The sequence below is a fragment of the Macaca nemestrina genome, chromosome 8, assembly GCF_043159975.1.
Source record: "Macaca nemestrina isolate mMacNem1 chromosome 8, mMacNem.hap1, whole genome shotgun sequence".
Taxonomy (NCBI): Eukaryota; Metazoa; Chordata; class Mammalia; order Primates; family Cercopithecidae; genus Macaca; species Macaca nemestrina.
Genome location: NC_092132.1, coordinates 132910568 through 132926101, shown reverse-complemented (window position 1 = coordinate 132926101; position 15534 = coordinate 132910568). Strand labels below are relative to the sequence as shown.

General features: G+C 43.2%; 1 long non-coding RNA gene across 1 annotated transcript in view; it reads right to left on the bottom strand.

Moving 5' to 3' along the window:
• LOC105482103 (uncharacterized) overlaps nt 1-8928 on the bottom strand; it is a 149658-nt gene extending 140730 nt beyond the window's left edge. Inside the window, exon 1 of the long non-coding RNA XR_987384.3 lies at nt 8689-8928. This is a non-coding gene — a long non-coding RNA (uncharacterized lncRNA). The remainder of the gene's footprint in view (nt 1-8688) is intronic.
• Between the last annotated feature and the right edge of the window lie 6606 nt (nt 8929-15534).

Sequence of the window (15534 nt, the reverse complement as noted above, 5' to 3'; positions counted from 1 at the left end):
CCGCCACCAATATATAGCCCAGCACCCAGCACATGATTGGTGCTCAATCAATGTTGATCATCTGAGGCAGGCAACCTAAAGCAAAACCCACCTGCTCTGTGTCATGAAACCTGCTACACAGGAAGGACAGGTTTGTAGCTAATACAGTCAGAGCAAGTGTGTAAGGGTAAGCATCCCCGTGGAAGGTGTCCTGACCTACTGACGTGATACAATGGCTGCTTGTTAAATACGTCCTAAGAGAATAGGAATGCATACATTATCCAAAATATGTAAGGAACTCATACAACTTAGTTGCAAAAAAAACAAACACACAAATTACCCAGTTTAAAAGTGGGAACCGAAATAAACATTCCTCAAAATAAGATACGCAAATGGCCAACAGGGATATGAAAAAATGCTCAACATCGCTAATCATCAGGGAAATGCAAATCAAAACCACAATGAGTGATCACCTCATACCCCTTAGAATGGCTAATCAAAAAGACAAAAGACAAGTGCTGTCAAGGATATGGAGAAAAGGGAACCTTTACCCACTGTTGGTGAAAATGTAAATTAGTATAGCTATGATAGAAAACACTATGGAGGTGCCTCAAAAATTAAACACAGAACTGCCATATGAGCCAGCAATACCACTACTGGGTATATATCCGAAGAAAATGAAATCAGTATGTCAAAGAGATGTCTCCACTCCCATGTTCATTGCAGAACTATTTACAATAGCTAAGATATAGAAACAGTGTAAGTGTCCATTGAGGGGTGCCTAGGTAAAGAAAATGTGGTGTATAAAGACAATGAAATATTATTTAACCTTTAAAAAGAGAGAAATCCTGCCATTTGTGGCAACACAGATGAACCTGGAAGATATTATGCTAAGTGAAGTAAGCCAGACACAGCAAGACAGATACTACCTGATCTTGCTTATATGTGGGATCTAAAATAGTCAAACTCGGCCAGGCTCGGTGGTTCATGCCTGTAGTCCCAGCACTTTGGGAGGCTGAGACAGGCAGATCACTTGAGGTCAGGAGTTCAAGACTAGCCTGGCCAATACTGTGAAACCCCGTCTCTACTAAAAATACAAAAATTAGCCAGGCATGGTGGTGGGTGCCTGTAATACCAGCTACTGGGGAGGCTGAGGCAGGAGAATTGCTTGAACACAGGAGGCAGAGGCTGCAGTAAGCCGAGACCACACCACTGCACTCCAGGCTGAGTGACAAAGCGAGACTCCCTCTCAAAAAAAAAAAAAAAAAGTCAAACTCATGGAAACACAGAGTAGAAAGGGGATGCTAGGAGACAGGAAGAAGGAGAAACAGGGAAGTGCTAGTCAAAGGTACAAAGTTTCAGTCATGTCATGCCAGATGCGTAAGTTTTGAAGGTTTCATGGACAACGTGGTGCACTATACTTAACAATATTGCATTATGTACCTGAAATTTGCTAAGAAGGTAGATCTTAAGTGTTCTCACCACCAAAAAAAAAAAAAAGATAATTATGTGAGGTGGTGCATGTTAATTAACTTGACGGAAGTGATCATTTCACTATGTATCTGCATGTCAAAATGTCAGCTTGCATACCTTAAATGTAGACAATTTTTATTTGTCTACCATTCCTCAATAAAACTGAAAAAAAAAAAAAGAGAGAGAGAGAGATCAAAGGATTGGTTAGGGTTACCACAGCTTGATGATAAGCCCTCACAGCCACTGCAATGTTGTTGGTCTCTTTCCTTGTTGACCAACTCTCAGGACCGAGCTGCTTCTCAAGGGTGAGAAGAGCATGTGCTGCCTGATGCCCCGATTGTTCAGTCTTCTTGGCAACTGCGTCTCACTGTATATTAATAAATCAGTGTTCATGCTTACCCATAAGACTGCTGGGAGTTGAGAGAGTGTAAATCAATTCACTCAGACAGGATGGTCCCCTGGAGAAATGAAGAAGATGCAGAACCTCTGACCTCAAAGGAGAGGACCCAGCCCAGGATACGGTTACCCGGGAGACAGGCCACCCAGCATGGAGCCGTTTGCACGTCCGTCCTACGCTCTATTACATACCAACTCTGTGCATAATCGCCAAATTCCTGATTCAAAGTAAACCAATCCATTAGTCAAAAAAGGAGATTATTCACCATGACATGAAGGAGCTAAAAGGCGGCTTAGAGATGAGCTAGCAGCACCTGTGCATTTCACCACAAGGAACTGAAGGAATGCCTATGGCGAATTGTAATCAACCTGGTAGTGAGTGGAATGTAAGAGAAGTCTGATCTCCTGAAAAGTTTATGAATGAGTTTGGGAGTTAACCTGGTATATCAGAGAGAAAATGAACTTTACAGCCAAATAGACAGGGGTTCAAATCCCCGTTCTGCTGCTGCTAGCTGTGTGGCTTTCAGCACGTTACCAAGTATCTTCTCAACATCTATTTCTTCACGTGCAAAATGGGATGGATACTATCTATTTCACAGAGTCATGGCTAATTGAGATATTGTATAGATCACATATTTCTATAGTAAGTGCTCGGTAATAGTTTCTTTGCAAGAACAAAAGACTAGTATAAGGACCATCATTAAGGGCTAAACTGTGATGCCCACTTCAAATACTGTTAGAGTTCAAAAAAAAAAAGAAGGAATACCTGCTTGGGGCTTTACATAGAGCAGATTGCCAGGGGACTGAGTGGCTCAAAATGGAACATTTTAGAGTTATTTCACACCTAACAAAACCATCTGAAACCTCTGCTGGGTCCTATAATCAAACCAACCATTCTATAGCCCATCTCTTCATACCTTGTTATGAGTTGAATTGTGTTTCACCAAAATTTATATGTTGGCGTTCTAACACCTCCAGTATCTCAGAGTGGAATATTATTTGGAAATAAGGTCATTGCCAATGTAATTAGTTGAGATCACAGTGGGATAAGGTAGACCCCTATTCCCATATGACTGGGATCTTATTTGGAAATAAGGTTGTTACAGATGTAATTAGTTAAGATGAGCTCACGCTGGAGTAGGGTACAACCCTAATCTAATATGAAAAAAGGGAAAATTTGTACAGAGACACACATACAGGGAGATGCCGTGTGAAGACTGGAGTGCTATTGCCACAAGCCAAGGAACCATCAGGACCTGGAGTAAGGCTTGGAACAGATCCTTCCCTAGCACCATCAGACGGCGCATGGGCTTGCAACATCTTGGTTTCAGCCCTCTAGCCTTCATAACTGGGAGATAATAAATTCCTGTGATTAAAGCCACTTGGTCTGTGGTACCTTGTTATGGCAGCTCTAGGAAAATAACAGACACCCCATCCCTGCTACTGCAATCGCCATCCTGCCCTGGGGAAGAACTGAATCCAAGCAGTGGGAACCAAGGCGACCTGTACTCATGCTCTTGGCTCAGGGAGTCTGTGCTAAGCAATCTCCCACCACCCTCTTCAAAGCCTACAGTTTTCTTTTCCCATCTGCCCAAGGGAGTGGATAAAACAGACTGTGTTTCAGGTCCATGGATTCCTAAAGCCAGATACAAGATCACAGAAGCTCCGTTGGACAACCTCTTCAAGGTCTCCTAGACCTGTCTGGTTCTCAAGTCCACTACAGCTCCCAGCCATGGCTAACTTCTGCTTAAGCATAAATACTGGTAGGAAGTTTGCTATCTCTTTGAGAGTTCCATTAAAAAGCTTTCTCCAAATTTGATCAACGCAAAGTTTGCCCTACAAATAAGTTACAACTCTTTCTTCCTATAACTTCTGTCCCTTAGCCTGCTAGCTCTGCCCTCTGAGGCCCTGCAGAAAAGAAAATTTAAAAATCTAATCCCATTTTTTGAAAACTCTTCAGGCACTTGGGGACTTGTACCTCATTCCCCTTAGTATTCTCTTGTCTTGGCAAGATCTCCCTCTCTGCTATTCTCCTCCCTGAAAGGGGGGTGGCTATGCAGTCGTACGTACTAAAAGGATTTTCTCAAGTCTGTGTGTCCTGGTAACTGTTGCTTCCAGTTTGGGGTTTAGAGTTAAGTTTGCAAGTTCTCGTGACCTCCTGCCTCCACCTTTCTTCCCAGTCATGACACACATTAGGTGGGGCCCTACGATAAGCCAGGTGCTGGGAAGCTAGGAGAACCAAGATTGAGCATGGTGTTACTTGGAAGGCAAGGTCTTAGCAGGCAGGCTGACCGTGACTATTGGCACAATGTGGGAAAAACCACTTTCCTCAAACAGGCAGTACATGAAAATTAAAAGGAGAGAGGAAAATGCAAACACCCTCCATCCTTTGGATGTCAGGTTCCAAAAAAAGCTCAGTCAAGGGAAACATCATTTTTCCCCGCATGAGGAAGAAAAAAAGCAAAGCTGAATTGACCTGCAAACTACCCCTGACCTCATTTGAAAAGACTCCTTTCTTTCAACCAAGACCCAGGGTCCCTTCTCGGGGTGTAAATTCCCTGAAAAGCCAAATCTTTTCAGGACATGAAACTGTTGGCTGCCCTTTTGAGGACTGAGAGCAAAGAGCTCCAAAATTTATGCACTACATTAAGCGAGATGCCTCGGTATCCAACTAGGTTAAATTGCTTTCTATATTTAAATTGCCTGCTAGCTGGTTAGATGTGGGAGCCACAGCTGTGAAATGGATAGTTCCAGCCAATAAACAGAAAAGCATAAATCCTAATGGATTAATCTGTTATAATTAGACAATTCTGCGTGACTTTGACATGGAACCCAAATCTTGGGAGAGAGAAGAGAGATGAGGTGGCCTTTAGGTGTGGGGTGCATGGCAAGAGAAAAGCAGGAGGTGAAAGGCGGGGTTTGAGGACCCAAGGAAGTGTTGCGGGGCTACAGACAGCATGGCCTGGTGGGGCTGAGATGGGTGGGCAGAGGACTAAGTATTCTTCCTTGAAAAAGAGAGTCATGCAAATCCAGAAATTTGCATTCTAGATAAGAAAGGCAAGAGATAGCAGTGAACTTTCTCCTTTGTCTCTCCTCTCCCTCTCCTTTACCCATAGAAGTTCTTTGCTTCTGCTTCTCAAAGGGGGCACACCCTTTTGAGAAACTTTCTTGGGACTGCACACAGTGGCTCACACCTGTAATCTCAGCATTTTGGGAGGCCAAGGTGGGCAGATCACCCCAGGTCAGGAGTTTGAGACCAGCTTGGCCAACATGGCAAAACCCTTTCTCTACTTTAAAAAAAAAAAATTAGCTAGATGTGGTGGTGCGTGATTGTAGTCCAAAAAAAAAAGAGAGAAAGGAAACTTTCTTGGGAGTAATAAGAACGTGGAGAAACCGACCCGAGGCACTTCATTATGCTCTTGTCTTCCTCTTGCAACTCCTTCCTCTTGTCAAGACCAGGAAACCCTAAGGAGAGTCACTGCCCAGCAGGGAGAGCCATCTCAGCCACCATCCCAAAGATGGCCAGGTCCCCAGGGGCCTGGGTGAAAGGTGAGGAGCTGACACCCAGATTGAGGCAGGCTGGAGGGTGTAGCTGGCAGGGAGTGCAGGTCTTTCTGGTGCAGGGTGAGTACTGGGAAATCCCCCCAGCCCAGATCAAGATAAGGAGGATGTCTAGAGTGTAAGAGGAGCTGGAGACACTTCTGACACACTGGGGTCTAATCAACTTGACAAGTTAAGATCTTGTCCACCTGGAATTCCAGGATTGAAATTTGAGCCCCTGGATGCCCCCTGGAACCATCCTCTGTCTCAAGACAACCTCCAGGACCAGAATGACCTTTGCACCCAACATGTCCAACTTATTACTCTTCCCTTCCAATCCAGGCCCTCAGCTCCAGTGAGACTGACCTCTTTGCTCCAGGAAGACTCAGAGAGAAAGTAGCTAGGGAAAGAAACAGTGCAGGTGATGAAGGGTGAGAGCCAGAGGATATCCAGGCTCAAAGTTTCAGGCTGTCTAGAGAGAGTTTCTGAAGCCAAAATACACACACGCATGCACACACACACACATACGTCACACATACAAATGATAAGAGGTACAACTCTGGCTTTATCTCAAGACGGAGAAGCCAAACGGGTTGCCCAAACATTGATGATAGATAGACTGTGGCCAGGGAATAAAGTGGGTTCTTGATTTGTGTTAGTTGGCACTGAGAACCAAGAGGCCCTTGTTGGGCATCATATTGAGCCATCAGGCCTGCATTCAGCAGCTTAACAGGCTGTGTACCCAATCAAGCCTCACACCTATGGTAATATTCTCCCACCATGAAAGAGTATCTGCTCTCTGCTTGTCTGCCCAGAGCTATGCAAAACCATAAATCCAAAGCCAGATAAATCATCAGAAATGAAGAGAGTGGAAATAAGACATGAGCAGCAAAAACAATCTAGAAAGAGAAGCAATGGCTGCTACAGGCTTCCAGATCAGGCGTGGGCAGCCTTGAGCCTCTGGGTAGAAGCCAATGTGCCCCACTTAGAAGGCTCCACGTGGGGCTCCTGGAGAAAGAGGTAGGATCAAAGGCAAGGACAGATGGGGACAAGCTGCTACCCAGCCCTCTCTCTGCCTTCCCATCTTCCAGGTGAACCATGCTGGCCCCCAACTCTGTATAAATAAAATAACAATCCCTATCAAAAGAAAACTTCAGTAAAGAGAGTATATCTGTGGTTGGGAAAGCTGAATCTTGTAAAGAAGTCAGTTCTTCACATAACACTTTATAAATTTAGTATAACTCCAATCAAAATGCCAGGGGAAATTTTTCTTCCTTAAAGTTTAACTAAGTGATTCAAACGGTCATCAGTAAAAATTAAGATGCAATAATTTCCCAAAAGCATTATTAAAATAAGGGTAATACAAGGAACTTGCTGTGACAAGTAATAAACCTGACTATAACTACGGCAATCAAATGGCATGGAGCTGATGAGAAAATTAATATGTAGTTCACAGACAAATTCAAGTATGTAAATGAATGCACACATATATACAAATTTATTTTTTAAATAGAGGTCATCAGAAAGCACCCAGAAAAAGGTTATTTGGGACATTTGGTTAAGTATGTGGTTAATAAATGAAAACAAATAATTTTCATCAAAGTAAATATCAGATGGATGAATTTTATGATTCATAAATCATATGAAATCATAAAATAAGTAAAATATATGTAAGTAAAACATTAATTTGTTCTTGACAACAATACTACAGCAAAAAAAATATTTTTTCTAAGTCTTTGCCTATATCTTAAATTATTATTTGTAGTAGAAAACACTGTCTAACCATAAAGGCAAGAAAGAGAAAGAAATTTTTCTACATGTAAAATTAAAGTCTGCACATGTCAAAAACCTCATTATAAACAAAAAGGCAAATTATACGCTGGAATAAAATAAAATAAGGATATAATTAAACAATCCTTTTAACGTTATATACAGAGATCAGACTTAGCAACAAAAAAATTAAAAACAAAGATTATAGATTACTACATAAAAATACAAATGGCCATTAAACATTTCTAATAGTAATATCCAGTGCCATGAGATGATCATTCTCAATGATCTCCAATAGGAGTATAAATTAATTAAAACAGCAAACCAAAAAAAAAATGTCCACACCCACTCAAATGTTCTGGAAAGTAATTTGACAATCCGTAAGAAAAGTCTGACTTCTAGGAATCCATTCTAAATAATCCAAGATACAGGCAATGACTCATAAACAATGTCTTTTGCTGCAGTACTATTAATAACAACAACAAATTGAAAATAGTTCTGACATCCACTAACTGAGGACTGACTAAATAAAGTACAGTGCATCCACAAGGTAGACTATTCCAGTCATCTTCTATCAGTGGGATAGGAAAAGGATCAAAATATCATCTTAAATTTTAAAAAATTAGAACACAGACTGGAATACTATTAAAATTGCACTTAAACATAGAAAAAAGACTGGAAGAAACTCTTTAATATGCTTATAGTGGTTATCTCTGGGCAGTAGAAGTAGAGCTATTTTAATTCTTGTCTTTATACCATTCCGTATTTTTCACATGTTCTATACTAAACACATTTCACTTTTATAATTAGAATTAAAAGCAATCAAGCTTGCTTTAAAAAAGATTAGTCTTCCAGTGTTCCAGGAAGAGAAAAAAGAGAGAGGTCCATCTCTCTAAAAAATGTTTCTGAAACAGCCCTGGTGCTTCCTCCTCCAGCACTAAACAGAGTAACAGAGGCTTTAACTCGGGCTGACAGCTGGATTATTTATACTAGTGGCCACACCGCTGCTCGCTCACCTGAGGGGAGCTCCCTGCCGGATCTCCTCCTGCCCTAAATAAATCAGCTCCCGCAGGCCAAGCCTCACTGGCTGCACTTATCCATGTAAATTAGCTTGATTTGATATCCATAATTTCTCTCCTCAACTGCTACATGTGCGCATACACGCGCACCTGCTGCCTCTCCGATGTGGCCGGCACCCACTGAGCCATCACTATCTCTTTCTAGGCTCACCTCAAACCCCGGCCAGGCCTGGTTCTCAGGCTCCCACATATGCCCAGATCAATGCGGCTGCATGGCTGAGTTGCTGCTCACACTGTTCTCCTCCCGGAATACCATTCTCCCTCCTGGCAGCCCGTCCACATCCTGCACTTAATGCAAGGGCCTCCGTAGTCACCTGCTAAAACCCTGTGAGGACCTGCTCTATGCCAGTCATTGCGCGTAAGATGGAAATGGGTAAGCATGAGTCACAGCCCATAAGAAGTTCGCCATCGAGTGCTGCAGACACACAGATAAAAAGACCATTGAACTCACCTAGAGGAATGCCACGGAGGCAGATGCTAGATGTTAAACGGTCATGGAAGACTTCCCAGAGGATGTGTTTCCCGACTAAGACGAGAAGGATACGTAGGAATCGGTCTGGAGGAAGCAGTGGGGGAGATTCTAGGAGAAGCAGCAGGCCAAATGAAGACCCTGACATGTGGACAGCTTATGCAACAGGGGCCCCCAAGCTGAGAGTTCTGCACTGAAGGAACAAGAAGTGGGAGGGAGGAACAAAAGAGGGAAATGAGCTGGGAAATGCATAGAGAGAGCACTGTGTGCTGTGCCTACGAACTCAACGTGGTCCAGGACTTCCACAAAGCTGTTTCTCCCTTCCAAGCCCCACTAGGTCTGCTCAGGAGCTCTTCCTCAGCAAGTACCCACCTAGCTGGGCTGGCTCATTAAAACAGCTCCGGGGTCTGGCAGGATTATCGGGTTCACTCCTGTGTCTGCTGCTCTCATTTGGGACTAGCAGCTCCCTCCCTTCTTCTAGACTCCTGATGCCTGGCGTGGGCTCTCACAGAGTCATAGCTACCAGCCCAGCAGCAGACTTCCTAATCTGGTCATTTCTCTTCTGGACCTTCTCCAATCTGCCTGTCCTCCCCACCCTCCTCCAAAACTGTTCTTATCATGTCACCAGGGACCTCCCTGTTGTTGAATCCAAGGTGCAGTTTTACAGTCCTCATTTTACATGACATGTCCACAACATTCAAAACAGCACTGACCCTTCTCCCACATACACTTTCTTCACCAGCCCTCCAGAAGACCACAGTCTTCTCGCTTTTCTCCCATCTTGCTGGTTTTGCTCTTTCTCAGTCTCCTTTTCTGGTTCTTCTTCATCCAGAACTTTAACATGGCCAAGCCTGGGAGCTCAGTGTTTGGCATCCTAATACTGTTTTAGTATTGTCTTCATGACAACCAAACTCCTGAACTCTTCATTCATAGATCCAATCATCTATGTGAAATTTCACTTGCATGTTCAATATTTACCTCGAACTTAACATATCCCAGTCTGAATTCCCCACAGCCCCTCTCAGACACCTGATATTCCCCATCTTTCCATCTCAGTGGATAGCAACTCTATCCTTAAAGCTGTTCAGGTCAAAGACCTTAGAACTATAAAGCTTCTAGAAAAAAATATGTAGAACAGTTTCAGGATCATGAGTTAAACAAAGATTTCTTCAACAGGATACAAAATATACTAACCCTAAGGGAAATAAATAATAACATTACAAATAAGAGTTCTGTCCACAACAAAACACCATTCAGAAAGTGACAGGCAATCCCAACTGAGAAATTATATTTGTGTTGTATATAATCAAAGGACTCATGCCCAGAATACACAATGAAATCCTAAAAATCAGTAAAAAAAAGGCAACTCAACTTTTGTTTAATGGGAAAAAGACATGAACAGGTATTTTTATAAAAGTTAACACATCCAAACGGTCAATATACCTGAAAATCTGCTCAATCTTTTTTGTCATCATCAGGGAACCAACAATTAGAACCGTAGTGAAACTTTGCCAGCAGAATTGCTGAAATACCAGTAGAATTGTTGAAATAAAAAGACCAGACAATATCAAATGTTACCAATTATGCAGAGCAACTGGAATACTCATACATGTTGGCAGGAGGGTAATTAATACAAACACTGCGAAAAAATGCTTAGCAGAAACCCATCTCTACTAAAATACAAAATTAGCTGGGTATGGTGGCACACACCTGTAATCCCAGCTACTCAGGAGGCTGAGGCAGGAGAATCACTTGAACCCGGGAGGCAGAGGTTGCAGTGAGCCAAGATCATGCCACTGCACTCCGGCCTGGGTGACAGAGCAAGACTCCATCTCAAAAAACAAACAAAAAAAACTAAACATAGTTTTGTACACTATGACCTAGCAATTCCATCCTTAGACACCCTACATATGTGCAGCAAAAGACACATACAAGAATAATATTAACAGGATTATTATTTGTAATACCCAAAACCTGGAAACAATCCAAAATGCTCATCAGCATTAAATTGGATAAGAAAGCATTGTATATTCACACAATTCAATACCATACAACAATGAAGGAGAATGAATTACCACGACAAGCAACATTATGAATGAATGCCAGAATCTCAAGCGAAAGAAGCCAGACACAAAAGAGTGCATACTGTATTACTGCTTTTATGTCAAGTTTAAGAGCATTAGCTGGGCATGGTGGTGCACCCTTGCAGCCCCAGCTACACAGGAGGTTAAGGAAGGAGATTCACTTGAGCCCAGGAGTTTAAGGCTGCAGTGAGCCATGATCTCACCACTGCACTCCAGCCTGGGTGACAGAGCGAGATCCCATCTCTAATAAATAAATAAATAAAGTTTAAAAGCGGACAAAACTAATCTATGGTTTTATAATTCGGATTGATGACAATCTTTGGGAAGAGGTGGCAGTGTTTCAGTTTCTTGATCTGGATGGTGGTTACATGAATGTTTTACTTTTGTGAAAGTTTATCATCTCCAAGCTCCTTAGAGGTAAAGCCTGAGATGGAGATCCTTGTAGAGTAGCTTATTGAGGGGATATGCTAAGGAGAAGTGGGGTGAGGAAAGCAGGCAGGCCAGGTGTGTTAAGCCATTCTTGCACCGCTCTTTAAAAAAAAAAAAAAAAAAAAAAAAAAAAAAAAAAAAAACTAAGACTGGTAATTTATAAGAAAAGAGGTTTAATTAGCTCATGGCTCTACAGGCTGTATGGGAGGCATAGCAGCATCTGCTTCTGGGAAGGCCTTGGGAAGCTTCCAATCATGGCAGAAGGCAAAGGGGGAGCAGGTGCATCACATGGTGAGAATGGAAACAAGAGGCCGGGGAGGGGAAGTTCCAAACACTTTAAATGACCAGATCTCACAAGAACTCAGAGCAAGAGCTCACTTATCACTGAGGGGATGGCCCAAGCCATTCACAAGGGATACACCCTCATGATCCAAACACCTCCAACATTGGGAATTGCAAGTCATCATGAGGTTTGAGTGGGACATTCACACTATATTATTCCACCCCTGGCACCCCAAATACAAATGTCCTTCTCATATTACAAAAATACAATTATGCCTTCAAAGTCCCCCAAAGTCCCCCAAAAGTCTTAACTCATTCCAGCATTAACTCAAAAGTTCAAAGTCTCATCTGAGACAAGGTAAGTCTTTTCCACCTATGAGCCTGTAATATCAAAAACAAGTTACTTACTTCCAAGATACGATGGGAGTATAGGCATTGGGTAAACATTCCCATCTCAAAAGGAAGAAATTGGCCAAAAGAAAGGGGTTACCAGCCCTATGCAAGTTCAAAACCCAGCACAGCAGTCATTAAATATTAAAACTCCAAAATCATCTCCTTTAACTCCATGTGTCACATCCCAGGCACACTGGAGCAAGAATGGGGCTTCCAAGGTCTCGGACAGCTCCACCTCTGCTGCTTTGTAGGGTTCAGCCACCATGGCTTCTCTTACTGATTGGAGTTGAGTGCCTGCAGTTTTTCCAGGTGCAGGGTGCAAGCTGCTAGTGAATTTACCATTCTCAGGTCTGGAGGATGTGGCCCCCTTCTCACAGCTCCACTAGGCAGTGCACTATTGGGGACTCTCTGTGGAGGCTCCAGCCCCATATTTCCCCTTAGCATTGCTCTGGTAGAGGTTCTCTGTGAGGGTTCCACCTCTGTAGCAGGCTTCTGCCTGGACACCCAGGCTTTCTCATGCATCCTCTGAAATCTAGGTGGAAGCTCCCAAGCCTCTTTCATTCTTGCATTTGTGCACCTACAGACTTAATGCCACATCAAAGCTGTCAAGGCTCATGGCTTGTACCCTCTGAAGCAGCGTCCCAAGCTGTATCTGGGGCCCTATGGCTGGAACCAGAGTGGCCAGAATGCAGGGAGCGGTGTACTGAGGCTGCTCAGGACAGCAGTGCCCAGGGCCTGGCCCAAAAAAACCATTCTTCCCTCCTAGGCCTCTGGCCCTGTGATGGGAGGGCCTGCCAGGAAGGTCTCTGGAATGGCTTCAAGGCTTTTTCCCCTATTGTCTTGGATATTAGCACTTGGCTCTCTTTTAGTTATGCAAATATCTCTAGTAAGTGGTTACTCCACAGCCCACTTGAATTCCTCTCCTGAAAAAGCTTTCTTTCTCTGCCACATGGCCAGGCTGCAAATTTTCCAAACTTTTATGCTCTGCTTCCATTTTAAATATAAGTTCCCAATCTAACTCATTGCTTTGCTCTCACATCTGAGCATAGATTGTTAGAAGCAGTCAGGTTACCTCTTCAACACTTTGCTGCTTAGAAGTTTCTTCTACCAGATACCCTAAATCATCACTATGAAGTTCAAACTTCTACAGATTTCTAGGGCATGGACAAAATCCAGCCAAGCTCATTGCTAAGGCAATACACACGTGACCTTTTCTCTAGTTCCCAATAAGTTCTTCATTTCTGTCTGAGACCTCATTAGCCTGGACTTCACTGTCCATAACACTGTCAGTATTTTGGTCACAACTATTTAACTAGTTTCTAGTAAGTTCCAAACTTCCTCTCATTTTCCTATCTCCTTTGGAATCTTCCAAACTCTTCCAACTTCTTCCTGCTACCCAGCTCCAGAGTCACTTCCACATTTTCAGGTATCTTTATAGCAATTCTCCACTCCTCAGTACCAATTTTCTGTGTTAAGCCATTCTTGCACTGCTATAAAGAAATATCTGAGACTGGGTAATTTATAAGAAAGGAGATTTATTTGGCTTATGGTTCTGCAGGCTATACAGGAAGCATAGTGCTTCTGGGGAGACCTTAGGAAGCTTCCAATCATGGTGGAGGGCAATAAGAGCACAGGCACATCATGTGGCAAGAAGAGGAGCTAGAGAGAGAGAAAGTCAGGGGGCAGGAATGGTGTTATGCACCTTTAAATGACCATATCGCACAAGAACTCAGAGCAAGAGCTCACTTATCACCAAGGGGATGGCCCAAGCTATAGTTAGGGATCTGCCCTCATTATCTGAACAACTCCCATGAGGTCTCACCTCCAATATTGGGGATTACAACTCAACATGAGATTTGGGTGGGGCATCCAAACCATATCACCAGAAGAGACCCTAGCAAGGATGTGGTCTTGCCTAGAGATGGCACAATTCCTTCTGTGGGTGCATATTTCAACCCAAAGTTTACTGGGAATAAAGGGGAACCTTGGAGCCAATCTGAAATTCTCTCTTTCTCTCATACCACACACTCCACCAGCAAAACCTATCAACACCACCTTCAAAATACATCCAGAATCTGACCACTTCCACTGCTACACACAGGACTTCTCTCACCTGGCTCACTGTCTTAGCTTCCTAACTGATCTAGCAGATTACGTATTTGCCTCTTGTAGTCTAGTCCCAATACAACAGGCAGAAGGATCCCTTGAAATCATTATTCAGATCATACCCTTGCTCAAGTCAGAACCCTCCAATGACTCCATATTTCACTCACAAAAAGGACACAAGTCTTTACAATGACCTAGAAGACCCTAGCACATGATCCTGCCCCCATCACATCTCCAACCTCATCTCTCCATCCACTCCCACAGTCACACAACCTTACTGCTATTTCTGGAACACACCAGTTCACTCCTGTTTTGCATCTTGTGCCCTGGATGTCTCTCTGCCTAAAAAGATCTCTCTCCAGAGATTCACAAATGAAAGTCCTCACTTCTTCCTTGAAATATTCACTCAGATATTTTCTCAGTGAGCCCCAGCTACTACATTTTAAATTGTTCCCTCCCACCCACTGTGTACCTGTCTCCAGTTCCCCTAGCCCAACTGCATTTTTTTCTGCAGCACCTATTTTCTTCTAATATACTAGATGATGTGCCTATCAAACATGTATTGATTATTGGTCATCTCCCTCCATCCCAAAACACACATACTCATCCAATTCATTGCTGCTGGTTTCAAATGGTACCCACTCAATTCTCCAGGGATAAATGAATGGGTCACTCTGTTTTGCTCCCAGTTTTTGGAGATATGGGAGAAGGATGGTGGATTCCATGACAAAAAGGCTGTGGTGTCCCACAGTATGGGCAGTAATCCTGATGTGTGTATAGGATTACTAGAAAAAGGAAATTTTTAGAAATTTTTGCAGGTGTTAGGTGCAGCCTGTCTTCCCCTAGTTCCTCAAGAGAACCTTCAGTCAAGAGCTATTTTTTTAATCTCTGGGATTTTTGGTGTTAGCTATGTGATCTTTGTTGCCTAGAAAGAATTGCAAAAAGCATTGATCTCCTTTGTGGTTTTATGTCCCTGGCACCTAGAGCCCTGTGGAGTTCTTCTAGATCTAGTAGACCTAACTCAGTATTTGTCGAATGAATGAGCTGCCTCTTCACACTGCTCTTGGCTCAATGTCAGAATCTGGGCCTTCCACACTCCTCCTCTGGCAAGGACCTTCTGTCCCCAACATCTCACTCTAAGGGACACATGTTGCATCTGCCACCCAACTAGGCAGTTTCCCTGTCCTAAATAGTACTGTCACTGCATTGCTTCATCGTAGATCACCCCTTAGGCTCGAGGCTCTAAGTGAGCAAAGAGCACCTCTTCTGCATCTCCCATTCCCTGCAGGCTCTAGCACAGTACTGGGTGTGGAGTAGAAGCCCAATAAGTACTGTGGGAAGAACGAACAAATGTCATTTAAATTGAATTTAGAAGGTAGCCTCAGCAGTAACTTTAAAGTCACTAATGAAGGTATATCATACCCACCCCCAAAGTGAACCCAGGGGACTTCAAAAAATTTCCCCTTTGACTAGCAAGCAGGTTATAGGTGGGGAGTAATGGTCATAAACTGCCTGCAGTTCATTCTGGTTTTAA